Below are 9,421 nucleotides of genomic sequence, written 5' to 3'. Positions count from 1 at the left end.
GCATCTCTTGCATATTCTCAAATCAATTAATAAAACCATAAACCCCATAGTACTTTTGCAACCCAAACTCCCCTCTTCGGTTGCCATTCCCTCTAATTCCAATAAATTAGTAATTAATCTTAAAAGATTGTTTTTTTTTCTCTATATCATTACACCCTGCTGACTGTAAATAATTTGCCTCTAGCCTTCCTGCTGTTAACTGTGCTGGCCCCTCCCCGAGTTATCAGTGAAAAACTCTGCTTCACCTTGTCAGCCCTACACTTCGTCAAATATGTGTTATTAGGTTTAGTGCATTAAGTGGTGTAAAGTAATTATTAAAACATTAAAAAGCAACAGGAAGATAAGGGCAATAAACTTTTTTTTTTCCATGCCTCTCAGAAAATTTTAGAGCAAGGTCATAATTCTGTCACTTTACAGATAACAAAATGTTGGTAAAAGAAAAACTTCTTTGTGTTTTAAAATCCAAACGAACACAAAAGTGTTAAATTTAAATCTTATATTTCTATTAAAAGTTTTATTTTAATTTTTAAAGTATTTACAAAATTATGTGAAAAATAATGTGGTTAGCCTTTTTAAACAATATAGTTAATTTAATGCACAGTAAACACCTAGGTGTGCTTTATAGTACCCTTAGTTTTAACTTTGTGCTACAGCAATGGTTGTTCTTTATTTCTGCATTGAAAGAACTATTATTTTAAGTGCATTCAAAATATCAGCACATTATACAAATCTGTATATTTGTGTCGCAGTGAAAAAATAATATAAATGAAAAATATATTATATATAATTTTATAAGTAATATATAAAAGTAACTAAACTTTATAAGCAAATTAACTAGTATTAAATATAATTTTAGTCTTAAGTTCTAGGTGTGTAAATGCATCAGATGTCTTTAACTATATTTTATAATAATCTAAGCATTTAGTTAATTTGGTATATAATATTTTTTACAAATTATTCACTTAAAGTCTTCATAGTAAAAACAGTTGTTTGTTTTTTAAAAAATCAGTTTTTATACCTTTAATAATCATAGTTCATGCTATTGTGTTTAATCATAAAAATTTTAACACTTTATTGCAGCTGTCTTACTGTTCTACTGCAAAACCAATTTAAAGAAAACCTATTCATTTACAGCAAATCATTTCATACTTCCAAGTAGAGACTCCTTCTACAGTGCTCATTAACCATTTTACTTAATGTTTTAAACTTCAAATTAAAATTGTTTTAAAAATGTTTTGTGTTAAATCTAAACCTTAAAATTTATTTTCAGCAAAGTTCCACTCCATCTACATTAAGTACTTCTCAAAACTAAAAAAGTTTTTCTACAAAATTTTTTTTTCTCTTCTTCTCACAAACATGTTAGCTAAATATTTAAAAGCGCTTGTCAATTTTTTATAAATAAGTCTTAAATCAATCCTTTTGTCTGTTTATGTGTCTGTTGTGATGAATGAAAGTGGCCACAAGTGTAAAATGTTGTGTTTAGTGTTGTTTTGTTTTGTCTGTTTATTTGTTATCTCTACATTTTATAATAATACAATTTTTAAAGCCTTATCCATTTTTTAAATTTCAATTAATTTTTTCAACCTGGTTCAGTCTGGTCAGTTCACAAACTGGCATCTTACAATTAAAAATCATGTGTTAAAAATTATGTATTAAGCTAGCTTTGTCCTTCTAAGAACATGGCGGAGGGTGTGGAGAATGGCAAACCCCAGATTTCTCAATGGCCATCGGGGATAACTTTTCCCTGGAGAATTTCTGGACTTTGCAGTCACCTGGCTTTTCTGCTATGTGTAAGTTCAAGCCTATAGAATATGTATTTATGGCTAAAAAATAGCATCCAGCTTTAACATAATAACTAGAAGTTTAAGAAAAATCCTTTATATTCAGTTTAAAAAAATTTTTTTTAATTAGCAATTGTTAATTATAAATTTTCTTTTATGCCAAAGTCTAACAGAGGTCAAATAGCATTCCCGTGGTATTCAAAAATAACTAGTGTAATGTAAATTGCTAATGTTTTCTGCAAATTCTTAATTTTTATATGAAGTAACCATTTTGCCTTCTGCCAAGCTGTTTTCTTATAAACCTCCTGCTAGACGCCATTCCTGCAAACCTGTTTCTAACTGACTCCACCTTTGACAATGCTGAATTAGACACTCTGCCTAGCTGCCTTGGATGCCCACCGATGCCACCAACAACCTCCATCCTCTCTACCTCCATCCCTTGGCCGGTCTTGCAAGTCGACCTTTGTGCCCTAACCATGGGTGCAAGCCTATACTGGGGCACCTCCAATTTCCGCCTGCCTCAACCTCGTGCTGTTGACCCCGATGACTATTACTCCCCTGCTAGCGGTGGCTGCAACTCTGTTATTCGCCGTGATGTACTACGCCACCCCTTCACCACCTTCTACGTCTGCCCTGGTCACCACCGGCCCCGTTCCAGCGACTATAAGTGTGGCGCTCATAACCAACACTTTTGCGCCTCCTGGGGCTGTGAAACCACCGGAACTGCTTATTGGAAACCCTCTTCCTCCTGGGACTTCATCACCGTTTCACGCCCCCCAACTCCTCCTTTTCTGAACTGTGATGCATCCTCTGCTACCCGTGGTTGGTGTAACCCCCTCATCATCGAATTTACTGCTGCTGGACGTCAGCATCACTGGACTCAACCCGTACAATGGGGACTCAGACTTTACGTTAGGCGTACCGACCCTGGACTTCTTTTTTCCCTCCGTTTACTTAAACAGTTGCCGAATTCTCACCCCCTCGCCGTTGGTCCTAACACCTTTCTTCATCCTCATTCAGGTCCATCACACATGCCTTCTCCTCCTTATCCTCTTCCATCTGCCTCTCCTTCTCTCAGACAGCTCACTATGCCTTCAGGTCCTTCTCCGTCCTCTCAGGTTATTCTCAATCTCATAAATGCTTCTGCTCTTGCCCTTACAGATCCTGCCTATGAAAGATGTTGGCTTTGTTTTTCTCCTCAACCTCCTTTCTATGAAGGTGTTGCAGTGTTTGGCAACCTTTCCTCTACCTCCAACCCCTCTGACCTCCGTTGGAACACACAACCTCAACATGGCATTACATTCGGTCAAGTCGTAGGCTCTGGCCTCTGCATTAAGCCTAACGACTCCCTGCTTCCTAGCCAATTACTTGACGTGTGCAACGAAACTATTGACATCTACAATTCTTCCTCCTCACAACCCTATCTGTTAGCCCCCAATGGTACTTATTTTGCCTGTGCTTCTGGCCTTACTCCTTTCATCATTTGTTCCTCTTTTCTCCTTTCACATGATTACTGTATTCTCGTTATTCTCATTCCAAAAATCACCATTCACTCAGAACATATCTTTCCCTCTCCTGCCGCCTCACCCTATTCCTATTCTTCTCAATCCCTTTCTCGACAACGCCGTGAGCCCTTCACCTCCATTACACTTGCAGTGCTCCTTGCTGTTGGCGCTACTGGCGCTGGCACTGGTATCTACTCTCTTGTATCCTCTCAATCCAATTTCCGCACTCTTACTCAAGTAGTGGAACAAGACATTAATGAAATCAAAACTAGTCTGCAATTTCTCACAGATACTATTAGTTCCCTTGCTGATGTTGTTCTCCAAAATCGTCGTGCTCTATATTTTGCCCTTATGTAGAGGGGGGAGTCTGTGTAGCCCTTAAGGAACAATGTTGTATTTTCAAAGATAAACCTGGATTAGTTAGGAATAGCGTTCAACACATTGGTGACGGTATAAAAGATTTTGAAAAACATTTCGATGAAGAACAAGGCTGGTACCAGGGCTGGTTTTTCTCTTCTCCTTGGCTTCACACTATCTTGTCCACTATTTTGGGCCCACTCATTAGCCTCATGCTGCTCCTTTCTCTTAGCCCATGGATTTTCCGCAAAATCACTGCCTTTATTAAGAACCAGGTAGATGAACAGGCAAAAACCTCTATTCAGGTTAACTACCAGCATCTAACCCCGCGTGACTCCTGTGAAAACTTGGCTTTAGTCACCAAGCCGCCTTTCCAGCCACTAAGTTTCCAGGAGATAGAGCGCATAGCTAACAAGCGGAGCTCACTCCGGCACTTGTGCTCTTGGCTGTGGAGACACCTACGACGGGATTAGCAAGGTCCCAGTTAGGGCACGGCCCAAAAAGGCTACAGCGCATAATTCGGATCCCTGTGCACACCCACGGCGTTTGTAGCCACCTTTTAATTGCGGCTTTGGCCGTGTCCGACCTGGTCAAACCTTGTATGCCTAAGACACGGTTCTTCCACCCGCTCACGACTTTCCTTCTTTTATTAGAAGAGAAAGGGGGAGATGTTGGGGACTGACTTGTTTGAGGCCATTTTGCTGTTCTTTCTGCCATATTCCAGCTTTTCACCTAAAAGCTATTTTGCAGTCTTGCTGTAAGTTTTTGAGCTATAGAGAAAGGAATGTGCAACTAGATATAATTAACTCTAGCCCGGAGGAGAGCAACACTGTCCGGTACCGTTATCAGAAACTAGGCCTCACTCCTTAAGACCACATTTCGGAGTGAACTAGGCTATTATCAATAAGTGTATGCTACATTGTCTGTTCAAGATCACTGAGGCAGGCACATCTTGCACCACCTGATAATCAAGCAATTAAAAATGCAGCTTGAAGGACACTAGAGGTTTCCATAGAAACAGCACGTTCAGCATAACTTGAAGGTCACCTAGCCCACTGCCCACTTCCTTATTTAGAGAATGCCTAACTTTCTTTGTTCCTTAAAACCTGAAATATATTCTTGCCTTGTATGGGCCTTCGCGCCAAAAGTATGACTGACATCACCTTTGTACTGCCCCCTTCTCCTTCATTATATAAGAAGGAGCTGTAGCCCAATAAAGGGACCCTTGAACAGTGAGACGCTGCCTTGGGTCTTTATTATTAACCTCTTTCAGATTTTTTACAGGTGTGGTTGCTCTTCTACTCAGCAAAATAGGAGTGCGGTTGTCTGAGAAGCCTTTCCAGCTAATTCCTGCTGGCCGGGTCCCCCCTGGGGGGGCTTCAGGACACCGCAGTGATTGGTGGTGTTCTTTACATGACTGAAATCCAAACGCAATCATGCACGTAATGAAGGTGTTTAAATAAAATAAAATATATTTAAAAAGAATCAAATTTTAATATGCAATCTCATTAACTAAATAAAATGTTATGGGTGCTTCTTTATGTGTAATTATCTTTTTTCATCTTGCTGCTTCCAGTTTCTCTATCTATCTTTAGTTTTCCTCATTGTAATTAGTGTTTCTTGGGGTGTTTTCATTTGGATGTCTTTTACTTGGTACTCCTTGGACATGCAGGATGTGGCTTCATGCACCTTAATATCTGGGAATTTTATAATGATGACTTTAATTATTTTTTCTTCATAAGTATTTTCTTCTGACTCTTTGGGAACCCCATTATTTTTACTGTTTCTGTTAAATTTATTCTAAAATTTTATTCTAGTTCATTTATTTTGACAATTTTTTCATCTTTTGCTGTTGTCTGGAGGTTTTCTGTACTTCATCTTTGACCTCGTTGATTTGTTCTCCAGCATCTGCTATCTGTTGATGCTGCCTTCTAATGAATTTTTTGTTTTAATTATAATATTTTCAGTTGTGAAATTTATGCTTGTATTTTTCTTTGTCTGTTTTTATATTCTTCTGTGGGTTTATTGAATTTTAAATTTCCATTTAACCTGTATAAATTAAATAAGCTTTTGATTTCAAATTTATTATGATTACTCTGTAGATATGTTATCCTTCCCTAATTCTAAAACAACATGAATGTTTAACAAATTTGACAATAATTCCACTACTCAAGTATTGTAATGAGATATAGTTTGTAATATATATAATCATTTGCCTACTTCTAGGAATATAGGAATATTCATCTACAACAAAAATGTTTCTATGGCATTGTGCAGTAAAATACCAATTAATTTGATGTGTGATATTCAGTTATATTTTCATTTTTAATTTTTTCTCTCAAATGAAATGGATACTTGAATGTTTGCTAATAATTTATAAAACATTTAAGTATATATAAAGTGAAAAATACAATTTTATATTTGCTTTTCTACATTTTGATCATTGCTTGATGACTTTTTCCTGCACCAGCAGAGAAAACAGACCAAATAACTGTCTCATAAAACTACTCTAAACAGGATTTCTGGAGAAAGAACATCTTTCCTCCTACAAATTCTCTATTTTTCAATTTTCTTACCAGGAAGGATGGGAGAGAAGACATGTGTGACACAATGTAGATCCATAACAGGAGGAGTTTGGCTTAAAATTGATCCCATGAAATATAGAAAGAAATGATAGAACATGAAATTTGTTGAAATCTTGTCAGAAGTATAGTGCCAAGTTAACTTTTTAATACTTAAGTGTAATGTATCTTCGCTGTTAACTTTGCTGGGTATAAGTGAATCCAAGAACAGTCCCCAGAATGAGAAATTACTTCCCATCCCCTTGTCCCCTTTCGGGGGAAGACCTTGGTAATATTTATCCGCAGCAAATAATAATCCACACAGGCAAGAAGAATGGGGTGTAAAAGATTGGGCAAAGAGAGCCAGAGAATCCTCCTGCAGCCGGCCGCTTTCGCAGAAGAACCCCCTCCTCTCTTTTCCATCAAGCTATTTATTACCAACTCCACAGCGCCCCACCTGGAAGGGCTAGGTGGGGCAATAGTCACAGAACAATCCTAAGAAAACACTTTTATATACAACAATTCCAAGAATAATCTTATGGAAACTTTTTCATATACTATACTTAAGTGCCTTATCATGACATTATTTTGGGGTATTATATCTTCTTAAATACCAATTATAGACTTTCTATCTAGAAGAAAACAGGCTAATCTTTTCAAACTAATTTCATTCATTTTGTACTTCATTTACTTATTTTTATTTTAATATTGTAAACATAAAGAACACCTAATGCTAAAGTAATAAAATGAAATGTGAGAAGTGTAACTTTGACCAAGACTTTGAACTTCATTGTTCAGACTATTAATCTGTTCTTGAATATCAGCCTTCCAATAATTAGGAAAACTCAAGCTATCACTCAATTCTGTTTCTTTACGGTCATATTTTCCTCTCTCAATAGAAGGTTTCTTTCATGTATCAAGGTCAGGCTGATCTAAATTCTTTATCTTCAATTTACTAACTTAAGTCATTTTATTTCTATTAGCTAACTGAAATGTTTTTTCTTCTACTCATAGATAATACTTTTCTTTTCTGATCTATAATTTCCACTTAAAAATAAGTCCATGCATTGAATAAAAAGAGCTCTGAACTACCAAACAGTTCACATTCAATTCAGTTTAGATTTTTATAAATGCACTTGCAACATAATATGACAAAACAAAATCAAAGGCAAGAGGAAAGAGCCAATTATGATAAAAGCAGAAAGTAGTAATTTGGATAATAAAAAAGGGCAGTAGTAATTAATAAATTCAAGAAATTGTTCTCTCAATATTTCAATAAACTGACAAATCTCTGGCAAGTTCAGTCCATTTGGTATTAGCAATAAAATGGTTGGAAGACCGGTTATAATTGGCCACAATCTTTATAAAAGATATTGCTCATATGCAATGCTAAAACAGATAATTAGTTTTAAAGATAAAAAGTATTAGTACTGGTTAAAGATGTAGAAATTCTTCAATAGAAATGGGTTATATTTTTATATTTTTCAGTGCATTACCTCAACAAAAGCACCATATTTATATTGTTTCATATACTGTTTATTTTAAGTAATCAATAAATGTTTAATTTCTAGTATACTGTATCAGAGCGTGAAAACACAAGTATATTTTCCTTTGAAATTTGAGTAGTTTATAATGATTTAAAAATTCTGTTTGTCATACCAATATTCTCTTCTCCCTCTCTAATTTCCCCCAACACATTTATGCTATATGGTAATTGTAATCTATACAATTCACTCCTCCAAGAAAATTATTTTGATTCCCTAAAAAAGTAATAACAAGGTTCGAGAGATTTTACAGTGATGTGTACTTTGCAAGTTGCCAGCCCATGTTATATCTTCTGTACTACTTGTGGTTTACTGAGCACAGAAAGGTGTGATCCCTGGACACCACCAGCAGTGCTCTCCCCTGGACATAAGAGGAGACACATAAAATTATTAAGACTATATTTGAATACCAAACAATATTTCAATATGTACCTAGTATAAAACTTACCAAAGAAATATTTTATACTATTTTTTTTATTTCTAGTATTAAACTTACAGACCTAGGCTAGAGAGTTAGTACAGTGGGTAAGGCTTTGCATGTAACTGGCCCATGTTCAATCTCTGGCATCCCTTATGGTTCCCAGAGAGCTGAAAGTAGGATTCCATGGCACAGAGCCTGGAGTAAGCTCTGAGAATCACCAGGTATGCCCTAAAAAAAAACTGCATAAAATAAAATAAATATTCGCAATCCAGTGTGCAATTTTACTTGCTGCTGACTTATAATTCTGACCTTCTACATGCTCAAAAGCAATATATGACTATATTTTAGAACTGTATAATTCAAGCCAAGATTGTGCCATAAAAACTATCTTTGAAATAATCAACACAGATCATTTAAAAAAGAAATAAAATGAGCAATTGTTGTTGTGTCAGAGTTTAGTCTGGGCCTGCCAGTGTAAGACCTACTCTATATCAATGAACTATATTACTGGTGCCTCTTTTGGCATTTTTACTTGAACTGGATTTTTTAAATTACGATCCGTTGTGAAATCATTTAAAGTAATTTTTTATCTTTGCATTCTGCTTACAATGCTACTGCGCCATACCTCCCACCAGAATATTAATATTCCTCCAGCATGTCCCAGTGCCCCAAACCTATCGTGTCCCATTTATTAGCAGTCTCAGATTCCACTTCACATGACTCAAAATTGGCTTTTTGATAAAGCCACATGAGTTATTTATATTCATATTAATATTTAACAAGAAAGTGTATCTGGGACTTTATTTGACATACCGTATGCTATTACATTCCTTATTTAAATATTGTATAGGTATTCTGTGGTTTAAAATGTTATTAATAATTGTTTTTATGAACATAAACCCAAAAATATACCAATTGCCAGGGTAACCCTTTCTTCTTCCAAGAAACCTACCCTCTCAGTTCTCCCCAGATTCAATTTTGTGATTTAGTTCTTCACTTACATTGCTTCTAATCCTTTGTTGTTAATTTGCTGTGTATGCTTAAAATTCACATAAGAAAGACGTTATTCTGTATCTATTCCTTTCCATCTGACCAACTTCACTCAGTATAGTATCCTCTAGTTCCACCCATTTTGTGAGTTTGTTCCTTTTTAGAGCTGTGTAGTTTTCTGTTTTGTATATATAACATGATTTCTTGATCCACTCATCAGTAGTTGAGCATTTGGGTTGATTACATAGCTTGGCTACTGTAC

The 9,421-nt window shown here is 35.9% G+C and overlaps 1 non-coding gene across 1 annotated transcript; it reads left to right on the top strand.

The window, feature by feature from the left end:
• Positions 1-593: 593 nt before the first annotated feature.
• LOC126023108 (small nucleolar RNA SNORA22) lies at positions 594-723 on the top strand. Its single transcript, XR_007500320.1, has one exon. It is a non-coding gene; the product is annotated as a small nucleolar RNA SNORA22 (small nucleolar RNA).
• The last annotated feature ends 8,698 nt before the right edge of the window (positions 724-9,421 follow it).

Source organism: Suncus etruscus, chromosome 11 (assembly GCF_024139225.1).
Source record: "Suncus etruscus isolate mSunEtr1 chromosome 11, mSunEtr1.pri.cur, whole genome shotgun sequence".
NCBI lineage: Eukaryota > Metazoa > Chordata > Mammalia > Eulipotyphla > Soricidae > Suncus > Suncus etruscus.
The sequence above is the reverse complement of the archived record's forward strand: the minus strand, read 5'-3'. Positions and strand labels throughout refer to the sequence as shown.